The 17,773-nt window shown below is 48.5% G+C and overlaps 1 protein-coding gene and 1 long non-coding RNA gene across 4 annotated transcripts in view; both read left to right on the top strand.

Moving 5' to 3' along the window:
• EXT1 (exostosin glycosyltransferase 1) overlaps positions 1-17,773 on the top strand; it is a 279,469-nt gene that overhangs the window by 224,299 nt on the left and 37,397 nt on the right. The window lies entirely within an intron of this gene.
• LOC132014250 (uncharacterized) lies at positions 8,644-10,568 on the top strand. 3 transcript variants are annotated; one of them, XR_009403249.1, is made up of 3 exons: positions 8,649-8,708; positions 9,847-9,918; positions 10,008-10,568. It is a non-coding gene; the product is annotated as an uncharacterized LOC132014250 (long non-coding RNA). The 3 variants fall into 3 exon arrangements; XR_009403248.1 differs by having other exon boundaries at positions 8,662-8,708; positions 9,777-9,918; XR_009403251.1 differs by lacking the exon at positions 9,847-9,918 and having other exon boundaries at positions 8,644-8,708.

Genomic DNA, 17,773 nt, shown 5'->3' with positions numbered 1-17,773 from the left:
CTTGCTGAACTGTTTTTGGTTGTTTTTTTTTTTTTAATTTATTTGACACACAGATCACAAGTAGGCAGAGAGTCAGGCAGAGGGAGAGGGAGAAGCAGGCTCCCCGCTGAGCGGAGAGGCCGATGTGGGGCTCGATCCCAGGACCCTGGGATCATGACCTGAGCCGAAGGCAGAGGCTTTATTTAACCCACTGAGCCACCCAGGCGCCCCTGCTGAACTGTTTTTTCCGCACACTTTCTGGGACACTGGCTTGTCTTTGGCCCTTAGGCCTGGTTCCGTTGTTTCTTCATTAGAAAGGGCTTCCCTGACCAAATCATCTCCATTTCTGTGTCCCCTCCCCCCGTAACTGCTTTGATGCCCACCATGTCTTTTTTTTTTTTTTTTTTTTTTTTTAAGATTTTCTTTATTTCTTAGAGAGCGAGAGAGGGAACAGGAGCAAGGGGAGTGGGTGAGGGAAAAGTGGGCTTCCTGCTGAGCAGGGAGCCCAATGCGGGGCTCCATCCCGGGACCCCGGGATCATGACCCAGGGTGACTGAGCCAACCAGGCCCCTCGATGGCCACGCGGTGTGTGCATTTTAACAGAGTTTGTACCCACAGGAGAGGGCGGAGAGGCCCCATTTCTGTTTGAGCCCCCCCGTAGGTTCGCATCTGATCCAGGATAGTGCCAGTGTTTCATAGGCATTTGGAAAATACTAGTTCAAAGTTTGAATAAGTAAGGGACTGAGCGAGCCATGTGCCTTACAGAATACATTCCCAGGGATGTGGGCAGAGCATTTCTTCCTCGTGAGCTGGCCAGTTCTCATTCCCCCAGTTCGACTAAACTCTGCCCCTTCTTGTGTACTTGGTACTAGACGGGACAGGGAAGCCCGGGAGATCATCAAATGCCTCTTCTGGAGGTGAGCTCTGGCCTCCCCCTCCCCGTGGATACTCTTGACTCTGGGGTCCAGGGAGGAGGAAGCACCATCCTCACCAGGCGAGTTCAGTAGGGACACTTGCGTGTGGCTCTGCCCCCTCTACTGGTTGAATGGGGCGTCTGCACCCTTCCTGGATGGCCTTACCCTGTGCGGGGAGTGAGGCCGGCCTTGGGGCGGTGCTGGGGCTGATCCTGAGGGCAACAAAATGAAAAGTGAAACACAGTTTGTTCACAGAGCGCACATTTTGGCATCTCTCGTGCCTAGATTTCCATCGGCATCACACACATTCTGTTGCGTGGTTTTGCAAGGTTGAAGTTAGAGTTTCACGCTGGTGCCCACAGGTTAAAACCTGTCCTTGAACATCGCTGTGCACATTTCGTCGTTCCCCGCATGCACTACGGAGACCAGATTTGCAGCGTTTCTGGATACCTTCAGTGCAGGATAGCTCAAGGGGATAGGGTCATCGCACTTTTTTCGGTCTGATAGAAAAGTTGCAGGGAGAAAATAGAATCTCCTTGCTCCTCTTCTGTGCGCGCACACACACACAGAAGGGCTTAAATTGCTTATAAGGCCCAATAAATAAATTAGAGGGCACCTGAGTGGATCAGTCATTTAAGCCTCTGCCTTTGGCTCAGATCATGATCCCAAGGTGCTGGGATCGAGTCCCGCGTTGGGCTTCTTGCTCAGCAGGGAGCTCTCTTCTCCCTCTCCCTCGCTGCCTGCCACTCCCCCTGCTTGTGCTCTCTCTCTCACTGTGTCTCTCTCTGTGTCAAATAAATAAATAAAATCTTCAAAAAAATAATAATAAGTAAATTGGAGACAGTGGAATTTGTCGGTTTGCTTAAAGAAACATAATTATTTTAAAATGACAAACTGGTCCCTTTGTCAATAAATGTTTTATGTCATAGCTCACATGCCTGGATACCGTGTGTGAATTATGAATTAGCTTATAAGCAGACGTAGCAAAGGGTGCCCAGCAGGGCTGAGGGCTAAGGGGGTAGCGTGTCTGACTCTCTCCGCTGCTGTTGTGCTGGGGACGCAGCTGTGTGAACATGAATTTAGGAGGGTATTTTATAGCTTTTTTATAACTTGTGCTCGCTTACAAGGATTTATCGAACATCTCCATCAGGAAGTACCTCACGTCCCACCACCCCGCTCCAGATCTCCACCTCGACGTAGCAACAACATGAAGCTGTCTTAATTTTAAGTTTTAAGGTCCCTTACTCTCCATTAAGGGTTTGTTTGTTTTTTTTCCTTCTCAAAAATCATTAAGTAGTCGCTAACTTCTTCCTCCTCCTTGTGATTCTGTAGTGTCTGCTGAGTCCACCGAGGGGAAGGTTGTGAATGCTCGCGGATTTTTGTGTCTGTGTGTTTCGTTCCTGGGTCATATATCGTGGAAGGATTTCATGATGTCGAGTACACTGAACAGACCAATAGCTTACTTCAGTTTTTCTTGGTCCAGGATGATCTCAAACACGTGAGAGAGTGCCTAGTACCGTATCAGAGCAGAACCCTGAGAGAGATAGAGAGAGAGAGAGAGAGAGAGAGAGAGAGAAAGCCAGACAACAAATGCATTAACCTATCCAGAATGCAGTAATCAAGAAGAACCTAGAAAGAAGCCATTTTAAGGTCAGGGTACTTGGAAGGTCTGCATGTTAAGGTTTGGGAATACTTTGTTGGAATTACCTGTTGCAGCAAGCACCGCAGTCTTTACAGTGTTAGGGCTGCGAAGAGATCTCACCTGTGTCTCTTTCTTCTCAAGACATCAGGTACCGCTGTACAAAGCACAGCTGATGGTCCCGCAGGTTCTCCAGCTTCAGGTTTGGACCAGCCACATTTGATTTCCAAGGGTTGTTACGACCTGGTGGGGTCATGCTGGGGCCGAGTATCGAACCTCTGTTGGCCTCCGAGCTCAGCAGCGTAGGAACGTCAGGCTTTGATCCACTGGGCAGAGAGCCCTTGGCACAGTGCTTAGCATATCCCTGTGCTCTCGGCTGGGGCAGTTGCTCTGTTCTGAGCATTATCGTGGTTCCTGCATGGGAATTTCATTCATTCATTCATTCATTCATTCATTCATTTTTGCTGGGAGCCTTTCCTTGGACTCTCACCATCAGCTTTCTTTTTCTCGGCAGGTTTAACTAAAAGAATGCAAAATGTGTTCTGTGAGGCTGGACTCTGTATATAGATTGTCCCCCAATCTTTTTTTCCAGCTTTTTTTTTCCCCCCTCAGGGATTAGCAGCCTTAAAGATCCAGGTGGTGGTGGCTTGCTCTGGTCTGGCCTCACAATACGATCTTTATTTTGCTGTGTTGGGGGTTCTTGGGTAGGTCCTATAATCCCTAAATTAGTCCAGGAGGCAGATGCATGAAAGCCACGTCTTTGTTGGGCAAAACCCAGTGATGGCTTTTCTTTAGTTCCTGGCTTCTATTCAGGCTAATGCCTTAATGTCTGAAATTCCCTCTTTCACCCCCTCACCTGAAGGAGGATTAAATCAGCAGGAAGGACACATCATGGGGGCAGAGAGATTCCTTCAAGGGGCCTCTCCCCTGCCGATGGCCCTGGGCCAGGCCCCCCAGCAGCCAGCCCTCGAGGCCCAGCAGAAGCCAGCCCCTGGGGGCTGCTCCGAGGCGTGCCCCCGCAGCAGGAGCCCGGGCTTCCTTCTCTCAGCCCACTTCCCCTGCCCGGTGAAGCTGCCGCTTTGTGCGATTATGTCATCTCTGCCTTTTCTCTCATGATTTCCTTCACCCTAGAGATGTTCCACGTTAGGGCAAAATACAGGCATTCAAGCTGCTCGTAGCATTTAGGGAGTTGGGGAATTTGGCTTTTAATTACTGTGAAAATATGATTATTTAGGGACTCAGCACCATCGCTACAGAGCTTGTAGAATTCTGTGGCAACAGGAAAAGGGGCGTATGAATAAGTGGTACGCTAGGTGAGTTGGCCGGCCCCCGGTGGGGAGAGCAGGGGAAGGGAACGGAGCCGCCCGCAGGAACGTCCGGTCACCCTCATCAACATGTGAAGGCTCCTTCCTGCTGCAGCCTTCTCATCTGTAACGTGGGTTCAGACCTGCTGCCTGGTGCTGTTGCTTCACATGTGTGTGGAATCTAGAATGTTCCGTACCATCGACATGGGTAACAGAAAGAGCTTATCCGTTGGGACAGGCTGACTTGCACCACACTCCTGTTTCCAGGCAGCGAGAAGCCTCCACCTTGGTTTTGTACCAACATTGTAAGAGTTAGTCTTGGTCACAGCAGAGTGTTTTTCTGACTCGGTGAGATGACTGGTCGTCGCAAGTGTATTTCGCTTGCCTGAACGTATTTTAAAAGTTGTCAGCGGTCTTTGCACCCCGGCCATCTTGGTGGCCTTTGATGGCCACTGTCAACTGTCAACACTGCTCACAGTGCTTCCTCTCAACCCCAGGCATGCTTGACCCTTAGGTCTCCCTTAAGTCTCAGCTCATGCCCCCCTCGTCCCGACAAGGTCAGTGTCTTCTGTGTGCTCTTGAAGTACCATTAGTCTCTCCTCTGAATACTCATTAAAAATTCTTTAAAATCAGTCTCCCCAACAAGACTGGAAATTCCGTAAGGGAAAGAAATGTGATGATGACGATGACGGATTTCTGCTCACCGTGTCTTCCCTGCTCCTAACAATAGCATGGCTGGTTCCTGGGTAGGTTCACCGTGTTGTTGGTAGATGGGTGGATGGATGAGTAAGTGGAGGTGTGGATGAGCTGTCAGTGTCTCCTGCAGTGATTATGTCTCTTCCCTGTCCTGTTCATATGGGACTGGGGATCTGTACATAGAGGAGCGGTTCCACATGGTTTTCTAGGTAACTGTAAGGTGGGTTGTGGGTCTTGGTACCAAAGCCTTGCAGTGGATGGAGAACATAAAATTATATAAATTATATAAATTCTTAGAAAGAGGCCTTGAGGTTTCTATGGTCTGCACGTGGCCCTGCCTAGGATAAAATACAGCAATTCATCAGCCATTTGTTTCTTACCAGCAGCTCCCCAGGATCCTGGAGAAATACTTGAGATGGGAGGTGACCCCAGGAAGGACATCTTCTCTAATTCAGAGCCAGATAAAAGAGCTGGTGCAGTGCCAGGCCTATCTCCAGCCAAAAGACCGTGAATCAGTCCAGGAGTTTCCTTAGGGGTTCTCATGGTGTCCCTCAAGACAGAGCTCACTTAGCGAGTCATGGGACATCTCCAAGAAGCATTCTAGAAGCAAGGCATTGTGCTACTGTATGATAATCCAGGCCCTACGGTCAGAACGCCTGAGTTCAGGTCCCACCTGCTTGCTTATTAAATGAATGTAGACAACTTAGATAAATCCTCAATTTCTTCTTCCATAAAGTAGGAGACATAATATTCCTTCCCTCACGGGGTTGTCAGAAGATTAAATGGCCAACTATCAATGTGTTTTGCAGAAGGTTGGGCATGGAATAAGTTCACAAGAAATGTTACTTCGAATTATTATCATCATTCTCACGGATAGCAAGAGTTTCCATTGCACTTCAAGCCAGTCCCTGAGAATGCCCGTCCGTCCTACCCCGTTCAGCCTACACGGGGACCCACGTTGTCCCCCGCCTGCTCTGCCCACTCGTGTTGGGCTCGGACTTGCTACGGAGACCCAAGCACGGTGTCCAGGAATGGCCTCATTTATACTGATTTCGCCTTCTCATACTTTAACCGCTAGTGTAAAGGCCAGCTCGAACCCCCTGAAAATCCGTACCATCTAGTGATTCATGGGGAGTGTGTCCTCTGCACACAGGCATTAAATTAAATAGCGCTGACGGGGTGTGTGTGTCCTGCCAGACGGCCGTGCTTTCTGAAATCACGTAAGCACTCTTAATCTAATGGAACGTATTATGACCTCAGCAGCTTCTGCATAAAAGTTAGAAGAAAAAAGATTTTAAACGTGGCACCACCTAAAACCCCCATATGGTTATTTAAGGCAGCTTCAGCACTTCCTCGGAGACTGGGCTTCGCTAAATAAATAGCCACTCCTATAACGGAATGATTTTTTTTCCCCCTTTTAAAAAAATTCCTTCTTTTATTTTTAGATTTTGGATGAGATTGGGACTCCAAATCTATTTTCAAGCTGTCTCTTTCTCCGCTGGCTCAGAACGCGCTCAAACTCACCTTTTTTATCGTGCTTCAGCCCCTGGTGGTGGTATCTTGGGCAAGTTACTTGACCTCTCCTGACTTTGCTTGTTTTCATCTGGAATGTTTGGAGTGGACGATCTTCACGGTGCCTTCCAGCTGTTAACTTTTTTTTTTTTTTAATTTCATGATTTCTCTCTCTCTTGTTATTACAGAAAGCACGAGTGTTTTGCCGTAAGCACGAGATAGGAAAGTATTCATTGATCAAGTTGAAAAACCTCCACTTTCCACATTCCAGGACTCAGACTTTGAGCTCAGAGAGTTTTAATCGTTTTCAGGCAGTTTTTGGTGCTAAGGGTGGTTTGGGTTTCACTTCTGTTTTTCTGGGGACCTTATTGGGCATGTGGCCATTTGATCTGAGTACAGATTACTCTGTCTTGACACACACCAATGCCCTTACACTTGGCCTGTTCGGTGAGCCCACAGGCAGGACCTCAAGGCTGCCCGAGTCACTCTTAGTGAACCAAACTGCCTAAAATTCTCCAGCGGTTGTCTTTTGGCACTTGGGCACGAAGTCCTCTCCATGTGCGTTTCAAGGTTGTCAGATATCATTATCTCCCAGTATTAAAATTTTCAAAGAAAGGAGGCAGTGTGTTTGATTTATAGAATAATTATCTAGCTTTAGCTCTCACTTGGTTTTGGCAGTGGTTTTGCAAGCGCCCGAAAATTAAATCCATTTTTTATGGCGCTACAAGGTATTATCTCACAGCAAATGATAATTAAACACCTGTGAAATCAATTAGCCCTTTAAGCAGGAAAAAAAAAAAAGTTTTCCAATTATGTTTTCACACCTCCAAAACTTTTATAATCCCAAAACCAACTCTGGTGGAGAGGGATGTGGTCAATGGGAGTGGCAGGGTTAACTTCCCATAAGGATCATCCCTAAATGTTGATGTGACTTAGCCCCGAGGAAGGCGGTCTGGGGTACCCGCTCCCTTCCAAAGGGGACTCAGTCGCCTTTGGAACTGACTCTCAGTGGCTGTCTTATCTGACACACAGCTGAGTTGTCAGTTCCTCTACAAAGGAAGTTACTTGCTTTGTGTTTCGATGCCAAGTTTTACTTGACGGTTTATTTAAAAGCCAAGATACCTTAGTGGAAACTAAGCAACACAACGTTCCATGTGACAGAATTGCTCTCTCTTTAAGGGCCCTGTAGCCAAGAGCTCTGAGCCATCTTCATTACGGATGCATACCCAGAAAACGGACCGATTGGCTCATAGCTGAGAATTAGCACAGTGGAGCCCTGGAAATCGTGGCTGGCTTTCCAGACCCTTCCAAGGATTGTGTGTGTTTCATCATTGGCTTTGGTAACAAATTAGCTCGCCCAGATGCTTCTTTTGGAAAACAATCTGCACTTCTGAAGCACTGGATGGGTTTGGGGTATAGGCCATAATTGAGACTCAAAAAAGAGGGTAGGAGGGGCGCCTAGGTTTCTCAGTCAGTTAAGCATCTGCCTTCGGCTCAGGTCATGATCTCAGGGTCCTGGGATCGAGCCCCGCATCAGGCTCCCTGCTCAGCAGAGAGTCTGCTTCTCCTCTCTGCTACTCTCCCTGCTTGTGTGCTCACTCTCTCTCTGTCAAAATAAATAAAGTCTTTAAAAAAAGAAGAAAAAGGACAAGAATCAAAATAATGCCTAGCCTTTGACATCGTCTACATCATGACCTCCTCATATACAAAGATGGTTCTGGGAAAGCGCTTTCCTTGTGCTCCCCCATATTCCTGCCCGCCTCCGTTTACATCAAGTTCTCAGGGGCACTTTAGTTTACATGTAGTTCTCATGTACTCTGTCCCCTTAGATCCCCAGGAGACCTTGTTTGATAGGCAAGGTGAGCATGATCGGTCCATGTTATAAATGAGATGGATTTAGAACCAAAGTGCCTTGCTCGCAATCAGAACCAGAAACTGTAGTTTCTAATGTTTGTTCACGCAGGTTTCCTTCTATCCTTCTGCATAAACCTCTCTTAAAGGCATTCTTCTGGGGAAAAAAAAAAAAAATTTTTTTTCTCCAAAGACATTTTTAATGAGATTTTGCTTTCATGGCAGATGGCATTTAGAGCCGCTGATGAATCTCGACATTAACCAGAGAAATGAGGCTGATACTGCACACACAGACACAAAAAGACAGAAGAGGACTTCTCCGTGTTCTTTTAGAAAGTTGTCCCGGGGGTTATCCTGGCATATGTGGCCAGCACCTGGGACACTTTGTGACCTCATAGAATGAGAGGAGAGATCTGGCATTCATTCAACAACAAATATTTCTTTAGATTACTATAGTCCAGGCACAGGTCTAGGGGCTGAGTCCCCAGTGGTGAATAAGAACAGGTTAGCTCCTTTTCTCGTGGCGTATGTATGACATTTAGGGAGAAGGCGAGTGAGCCATCAAATAAGCAGATGGGCGAGTTCAGACGTGGTGAATCCTAGGACGGAGAAGAAACAGGGCAGTGGGACAGTGAGTACTGGAAAGGCAGGCTGGTCTGTGAGGGCTTCTCCGAGGAGGGCCTGTTTCTCTGAATGCTGATTTGCGTCATGGGGCGGGTTGGCGAGAATATTCTAGGCAGAGGGCAGAGTGAGCACAAGTCCAGGAGATGGTGAAGAGCCCGCTGTGTGCAGAGAAGCTGCTAGCAGGAGATGGTGAGTGAGGAGAGGGGCAGTCTGAGCTGTGGGCAGGGGCCAGTTCTCATGCTGTCCAGTTGGCCACGGCAAGGGGTATGCTGTGAGGACCCACTGGGGGGGTTTCAGCTTTGGAGTTAACATTTTTTTTTTTTTTTAAGATTTATTTACTTACTTATTTGACAGAGAGAGAGATCACAAGTAGACAGAGAGGTAGGCAGAGAGAGAGGGGGAAGCAGGCTCCTTGCTGAGCAGAGAGCCTGATGTGGGGCTCAATCCCAGGACCCTGAGATCATGATTTGAGCTGAAGGCAGAGGATTAACCCACTGAGTCACCCAGGTGCCCCTGGAGTTAACATTTTAAGGGTATTTTTGGTGACTCTGGGAAAGCTGGATTGAACCTATAAGACTGAACTTATTCTGACCTGAAACTAATAGGAACCAGAGTATGCTTCTCATTGTTCTGTTCCTGTGGAGATCTAAAGGAGTAGAATTAAGGAGGTCTAGGAAAGAGGGGGGTGGGGAGACTGGGTTTCCGGTGTAATTACAAAAACCATTGGGTGTTTACACCTTTGTTTCCCCTCTGCTCAGCGTGCAACCTGGCACGTAGTTGCTGCTCAGGATTTTTCTGTCCAGTGAACAGGTATCAGAGCAAGAAGGCATCTTCAGGGCTACCTGGTCTACCCCTCCCCTATTAGAGCACTTAAATTTTCTTTGTTCCATAGGCCCGTCCCCAAAGGAGGCCACCTAGGAGTTGGCTCGTTCCGTAGCTGCTTCTTGGAGCAGCGGGCAGTGGGGGTCTGGGCTGAGCAGAGCCAGCTGGAGGAGGAGGGCGAGGTGACACGGAGCACAGACTCTCTCCCCCAGGGCACTGTTGTTCTTCTGCCAAAGGAAATGGCAGAATCTGGATTTATGGGCCTCTCCGGTCTCCCCGACCAAACCTTTATGGGAGGGTGATCTGGTAAATAAACATTACGTGCCATCAGGTCCCTAACCGCACACAGATGTTTACGTCCCACGGCCATGCACCTGTACGTTTATACATTCATGTACCCGGAAGGGAGAGGATAAACTTTTCATGGTCCGCCAGCTTCACGCAGCGTTCGTAGGATGTCACTGTCCCATCGATTCTCGAAGATGCGCCCTCTTCCCTTCCACAGACTTCTGAGGCCTCCTTCGATGCAGCGTGAAGGGCCCAGAAGTGAGCTGGCCGCGACTGTCCGAGTCAGAAGGTAGACCTCGGGCAGAAATCGGAGCGGAGTCAGGAGGGTGAGGTGGGCCGGGCCAGCTGTCCTTTCGCTAACTGTAATTGATTCTCAAGGTGTTCCCGGATCACCGAGGTGCCAAGACCAGACGAAAGGCTTCTGCGCTCACCAAGAATGCAGGGCACGTCCTGTTCACCGCTGGGGAGTGCCCGCTTTGGTGACGAGAACAGCCCAGCAGGAATTCCAGACATCCTCCTAACCAGGGCTGACTGAGTCTGAGTCTGGCCAGGCAGGAAAGAATGTCTTGGCTCAAGAAGGGAAGTGGTCAGAACGCTGGGTCGAGCCCAGTTTTCTTTGGGGGATGGGGCGTCCTTGCCACTGGACCAAAGCAGTGTTTATGCTCAGGAAGCCAGGAGGAGGTTTCTACCGTGTGTTTGCTTTTCTTCAGCTCAGACGTGGAGGAGAGCCAGGACAGGGTCCACTTTGAATGGCGCTGCACATGCATCTGACTCGATTGGCTCATAATGCTCTATATCGGGCCCGGGGAGACGCATTCCCCACCCTCACCGGCGTGCAGAAGGAAAACGACGCGTTTAACAAGCTGCCGGGCCTTTAGAACTAAAATGGAATACAAAAACGGGTACCAAAGGAAGACAAAAATAAATAAGTAAAAGACACTGTTGTCCGTTCTCTGACTTGGGCTCAGCCTCGACCCGGAAGTGAAGATCGTTCTAGAAAGATCAGGCCTAGCCATGAGCCCGGTGCACTGTTAGGGCCATCTCGAGGCGATCGTCGTGAAGAAGGGCTTGCGTCTCTCGGTCTGCCCTTGCTCTCGCAGCCCCTGCGGCACGGCGGAGGGCAAGACGGTGGATGGCGAGCGTCTGAGCATTTGCCGTCCGTTTTCTATTTTTCGAGGGGCTGCTGTGGGGGAGGGGCTGGTTCAGCAGAAGGTCGGGCTGTGGCCGTGTCTCCTGGAGGCCAGGGAGAGAGCAGGGTAATGGGCAGCTTAACAGAGCACGAGTAATGGACAGAGGTTAACCCTGGGGCACTGTGTGAGCAGCGACAGGGTCTCTGGCCAGGACTCAGGGGTCCGAGGAGGCTTCCTCCGGGAGTGCAGGAAAAGCAGAGGAAGGAAAAAGGGGTGTGTTGGGGAGAGGACCCCCTGCTCCCTGAGACTCATCCCATCCCTGAGGAGTAGCTGCTGTTTAGGACAGATGCTCCGCTCCGTGCTCATGTTCTCCGCTTCGGGCCCTGCTCCCCTTGGCGGGGCTCCTTGGCGCTGAGCCTGGTGAAAGTTAATGGTAAGATAATGACCTCGGGCTTCCCACTTGCCCTCAGGCCTGTCGCAGACACTTAGCTCCTGCAGCCAAGACCTTGGGGTACCTCTGACAGACCCATTTAATTCCCCTGAGGTCATTGTTGCTGCTGGTGTTTTTGGTCATCTCTCCCTTTTCTGTCCCCCCATACCTGGGTCACGCTTTATGTAGCATTTCCAGAAATGCTTTCTTTCTAGCCAGAGAATTGCTGAGACCCATGGGTCCGGGAGTGGCGTTGGTCTTGGGGCCGTTTGGAATTTGGCTTTGCTGAGCACAGAAGCTGGTGTGCCCGTGGCCTCCGTCAGCATCCTGAGATCAGCGTCACCCAGCCCCGTGCAGCAGAAATCTTTCTTCTTCACCTTTGCTGCCACGATGTCACTCCTTCCTTCTCCGCAGCTCTTGAGAGACGACAAGAGAGCGTATTGTGGGTTCTGTACGGTACGTGCTCTCGCATGAGCCCCGTAAAACCTTTGTTGCTCTACTTCCCCACCTGTAAAGTGGGGCCATTTCACATGTTTTTGTAGAGCTAAAGTGCAATAACGAGCTCAGGTGGTTGCCCTGTGCCCAGGAAACGTGTAATCAGTGTAGGGGGAGCAGGGGGACCGTTATTGTAATTGTCACCTTTAGGGGCACCTGAGTGATTCCATTCATGAAGTTGAATGGTCTTGATTTCGGCTCAGGTCATGATCTGAGGTTCATGGGATCGAGCCCCACATCAGGCTCTGTGCTCAGCAGGAAGTCAGCTTGGGATGCTCTCTCCGTCTCCCTGCCTTGCTCCTCCCCACGTCTCTTGTCAAATAAATAAGTAAATCTTTTAAAAAATAATAATAATAACCATTACCCTAATGGCTGTCCTATTTTATTACTTGCTTTTACATAGTCGTTGTTGAGCTGCTATTTAATGAGCAGGAACCAAGATGGTTCTCTACCCATGTTGACGGAAGTGGTGCCCCGGCAGGCGCTGGATTCACTTGCTTACACAGGTGGTGATGACCATTCCGTGCAAGTCCGAAGTTCTGGGCTGTCAGTATGTGTGTAGATGCTCTGGGGGAGTTTTGACCTGATGTGGGGTTAGGATCCAGTGTATTCAGACGGGAGTGCTTGATTCCAGGTGTCTTTTTTTCTGACTCTCTCTTCCTCCCTGTGGGGAGCTGGCATGACCCTGCCTCCCTCCCAGCGTGGCTGCGAGGCTTCCACGGGATCATGTGTGCGTGTGTGTGTGTGTGTGTGTGTGTGTGTGTAAGAGTTCACGCCTCCCCGGGGACCTCATGCCCCAGCCAGAGCCTATGAATGTTACCTCCCTCTCTTCCCTACACGGAAAGGGGCTTTAAATGGCCAATGGGAGGGAGACGGTTTTCTGTGGACAGCCAAGAAACGTGCAAGCCTGAGTGGATACCCGTCCCTCATCGCAGCCAACCGCTGCCCTCTGCAGTGCGCAGCTCGGGACCAGCAGCCGCAGTCCTCCTGGGGAGCACCATAGGAAAGTCCTCACCTGGGCCCCCTGAACTTCTAGCAGCAGGTGGTGCTCAAGGCCAGCATCGCCTGGGGGAAAAAGCACCAAGTCCACACAGCGAGTGCCTTCCGACCACAGGCTGCTGGGTATCCCCAAGGCTGCCGCCCCTCTGGGCCACCCGGTCCAGCTCCACACAGGGGTCAGCGCTCAGCCCTTACCTGACACTGGGACACAGGGGCTCATTCATGGGCACAAAGGCTGTGCAAGTCAGTGGTGAAGACACTGAGGCTTAGCGTGCCCCGTGAATTCTCAGACTCCTCGGGGGCCTGTACCTCTCTGTCGGCATGCTCGCAAGGCATCCCAGCCGAGCTCTGGGGCCGGCTAGGCCCATTTTCTAACTCCAAGGTATGTTTCTCTGTTCACATTTATGTCTTGAGCCAATTTCATGTTATCACATGTTATGGACTTTGGGTTTTCCCAAAAATAATGGAAATTTTATGCATCGAGTCTGTCGATTCCAGGAGAGGGTCTGCGTTAGCAAGGTTAATAAAAAACAGAGCACCGTCTTGGACTGAAGTGCTGGTGGGGCATGACACCGAGTTTTGAGTTGAGGAGAAAGGGCCCTCTCAGTGCTAGCCATCAGTGGCTCATGCTGGAAACCAGGTGAACGGCCCAGGACTTCGCTCCATAAGAAATGTATTTTCAGGGGCACCTGGCTGGCTCAGTCGGCGGAGCGCGCAACTCTTGGATCTCGGGATTGTGAGTGTGAGCGCCATATTGGGTGTAGAGATTGCTTAAAAATAACATCTTATAAAAGAGAAAAAGAGAGAAAGAAATATCTTTGCAGTCCCTGCCTTTGTCTGAGCTGACCAAGAGGCAGCGTGATGTGGTGGAAGGCAGAAGCCCTTTAGAATCAGAAAGCCTAGAGTCGGAGCCCTAATGGCCCCGTTGCTGTGACCTGCATTGTTGGCCAGGTTATCGGTTTCCAGATACTGGGAACGTATCACTCCTCTGCTAGGCCCTTCGGTGACTCACGACCACTGCATAGGATCGTATCTGAGCTTCAGGAGATACCACACAAGAGTCCTCCCAGTGGAACAGCAGGGTCACCCCCCCCCCCACTCCCCAGCTCCCTGTCCCCCAAACTGTGGTAGGTCCTCTCATCTTGGTGTTTGTTCCTGCTATGCTGTTTCTGCCCGCCACCCCCCGAATGCCCACTGCCTCCTCTCGGCCCTGCCAAGCTGAACCTCGCTCTTCACTTAATAATCATCTCTGTTTCCCTTCCCCCTGCTTCTCAGTCTCCCCACCAAAGCCAGGTTGTCACTCTTGTTTCTCTTTGCATCATCCACCTCACGCCTCCATCCGACCGCTAAATACCAATCACTGATCATCATATCCCCTCACTGAATAACAACAACACATCTGCCTTTTCATGGGGCCGTCAGTTCCTTGAGTAGTGTCTGACATGCGGTAGGCATGCAACTAATTAATGTTTGTTGATTGAATAAAAGAAAGCACAGAGGAGGCGCTGAGGAAGTTATTTTATTTCCCTTCTCCCCGCGTACTTTATGGAACTACAGCAGTCATAAATTGCTTTTGTTTTCTTTCTTTTTCTCGTAAGGGACGTGATTCAAACCTGGGTGTAAGCAAAGAAGATTAAGTGCTTATGAGGATGGAGACCGGAGGGAACAGATAGCATAGACGTTCAGTTACTTTACAAATAAATACTTGAGACAAACTGTAGCAACATCACGGGGAGACTGGAATTGTATGACTACAGAGATGAGAGGCCGGATCACTTGCTTCATGCCTACTCTCTTTGATTAGCAGAAAGCAGGCTCTCGTAGCAACTGTGCGCACTACAGAGGAATTGTGGGTCGCGCAGGAGGACCAGTAGGCACCCTGCACCAGCAGCCTCCTTGTCTACGCAGCTTTTGATAATAAGGCAAAATCCTTTCAATTAGAAGCTGCTGCTCTGTTGTGATTCCCAGCTTCTGTTTGCTGTGTATTTTAAAGGGTCTGTTCCACATTTCTCTCTGGCTCTATCTTTAGGGAATCTGTTCTATCTTTGCTTTCTTTTTTCTTTGTTCCTTTTTTTTTTAATGTTTCTGTTCCTCTCATCCTGATGTCATTCACAATGACCTGCAGTTGCGCAGGGCTTGGCAGTGTATAAGGCATGGACATGATCTCACTTGACCTTCATGACTTTGACGCACAGAGAGCTCTGTTTGCACAGGAGCCCACAGAAAGTGGGAGATGGAGAACCCAGAGTCCTTCAGCCACATCTTCTCACTTTTCAAATCAGCTCTGTTTTCCTTTATATTCTGTTGATTTCCATGAGCCATAATGATAATAGCTGTCATTTATGGATTGTTTGTGATATGCCTGTGTTGGAGTTCAGTGGTATCATCTAAGCCTCGTACTAGAGGTGTCTCCATTTTTTGCCAACCAGGAAGCCAAGATTTAGACAAATACCTTTCCCAAGACCACTCAGCTTGTAAATAGCAAAGATGAAATTTGAACCCACGTTTGGCTGTGTCTAAATCTACTTACTCACTAAGCTTTGTATTACTAACCTCTTAACTCAAAGTTTTTTTTGAACGCTTAGCACAGAATTTAGGATGCATCCTAATTACCCAGAGGGGCTTGTTAAAACAGGATTCTGGGCCCTTCCCCTGGAGTTTCTACCTCAGTGGGCCATGCTGAGGCTGGGAATTCCCATTTCTGCCAGTTTCCCAGGTGGTGCAGTTGCTTCTTCTGGTTGGAGGAACACATTTGGAGCACCCCTGCTCTCGCGTGCTACACCCCCACCCCCGGGTACACTGAATTACTGCCAGCAAAACTGTGTTTCATATGGAGGGAAGGACTTCAATTATGCATTATTACATGGCCCATTTTAAATGGGGTGTATCCCATCCATTATTCAGTACAACTTTAAGGAGAAAATTATTATGGCCATAAGTGGTTCCTGGCTTCTAGGTTAAATTCAGGTCATGTCATTTTATTGCATTTTTTCTTTGCAGTCATTTATGAAAACTGTTGTAACTTCTCTGTCACCGCCTATACAATGGGGAACTTAATGCCCATCTGAAAAGGGTAACAAAGCCATTTATTAATTAAAGCTGAGAGTTCTCTGAGATAAATTGCCTGCCTTATCTACTTACCTCCTTGCTTGGGATATCATGTGTTAATTATGTCTTTCTTTGAAGAAGTTTATGATTTTGATGTGATTTATGTTTCTAAACGTAATCATGGAGAATGAGTCCCTTCGAGAAGACGGGTCCCCCTTACTTGACCCGTCTTCTGCCTTTCTTCCTCCATCTCTAACCACCAATAACCACTCATCTGTTATCTGTTTCTAAAATTGTTATCTCATGAATGCTATATAAATAAATAATGCCAGCTATATCCTTTTGAGATTGGCTTTTTCACTTAGCGTGATTTCCTTGAGGATGTCATGTGTATCAATACTTCATTTCATTTTATTGCTGAGTATTAGAGGCTGTGGATGGACCAGAGTTTGGTGAACCATCCACCCAGCCAAGGACATCGGAGAGTTTCCATTTGGGGCTGTTGAGGATAAAACTGCTGTGAACGTTCATGGGCAAGTTTCTGCGTGAAAATAAGTTTTCATTTTCTCTAGGATAAATGCCCAAGAGTGAAGTTGTTGGGTTATATGCTAATTGTAGTTTTAGTTTTAAAAAGAAACTGCCGAACTTTCCAATGGGACCGCTCCGTTTTCCCTTCATACCACCAACACATGAGGGTTCCAGTCCCTCCCCGACCTCTCCAGCAACCGTGCTCCCGAGCATAACCATCCTCACAGGTGATTTGCATTTCCCTAATGGCTCATAATTAATGCTGAGTATCCTTTTACGTGCTTATTGGTACTTTGCGCATTTTCTTCAGAACCATATCTAGTCCATCCTCAATATGTTTTCAGGTTGGATTGTCTTTTGATTGTTGAATGTCAGAATTCTTTACATATTATGGGCTGTCTTTTCACTTTCTTAACGGCTGCTGGAAGGAGAGGGAGCCCAGTCGTCTTGACTGAACTTGCCTGAGTTGGAGCTTCTAGAAGGTGGAGATGGGAGGGGTCCGTAAGGGAGCAGGTCATGGCTCAAATGTCACAGACGCTCACTGTTCTTGCCAAGATCGGGTAGGTTTTCTTGAACAAATGTTTTTCCATTTGTCATTATATCCTTAGGACCGTTTCCAAAACATATGAATGTTTTTGTCATTTTTACCCGTTAAGTTGTTGTTTTGCTTGGGAGGGTACCCACAGAGTTAGTGCCTCACTGTGCGAGGCCAGCCTTCTCGAATGTACTGTGTGATGTAGACACCTCTGGGAAACATGACACCCTCTGTTCTCATCTGTCTTTCTGAATTACCAGATGATTCTCTGGTAAGTCTCCCAACTAGAGTAGGATCTTCTCTGTACAACATCTACAGGACTAGAAGAGGGCCTGAAACATTGTGTTTCTTGAGAGAGTGACTCCAAAAAAGAAAAAAAAAAAAAGAATGTTTTAAGCATCTAGAAGGAGGTGGATGGGGGGGTGTGAGCACATCCAAATGGAGAGGTGCGTCCATAGCAGGGCTGAGCGGAAGGGTTCCTAATTCATGAGTGGCCCACCCAGAAAGACTGACCCCTTGCAGATTCATGGGCTGAGCATGGTTAGAAATCTGAAAATCATTGTTTGAAGTTTTATGTGTACATGTCCTGGGTGTGTCTTCATGTGTCTCTAGGGATACACAGCCATCAAACATATGTCTTACACACGTGAGCAGATAACTAGATACACGGACATACATACATACAGATACACAGACACTCATTTATACCATGGTTATGGAAGCCTTTGGAGCAGTGGGATATTCTGAAAGGACGTTCTTTCTTAACTACGAGTAACGTAAGAACAATGGGGTGTTCAAACAATCTCTCGTCATTTTGCTGATAAGGAAACTGAGTCCCAGAGAACTTCTGTGTTTTGTTCGTAATGTCACAGCTACGTAGGGGCAAGAATGTTCATCCCATATCTCCCGTTACCTGTTGCGTGAATGAACACAGGTTTTAGTCGTGTCAGCTTTATCCCTTGCATCAGCAAATCCTTCT

Source organism: Mustela nigripes, chromosome 3 (assembly GCF_022355385.1).
Source record: "Mustela nigripes isolate SB6536 chromosome 3, MUSNIG.SB6536, whole genome shotgun sequence".
Lineage (NCBI taxonomy): Eukaryota > Metazoa > Chordata > Mammalia > Carnivora > Mustelidae > Mustela > Mustela nigripes.
Note: the sequence above shows the minus strand (reverse complement) of the source record. Positions and strands in the feature narration are given on the sequence as shown.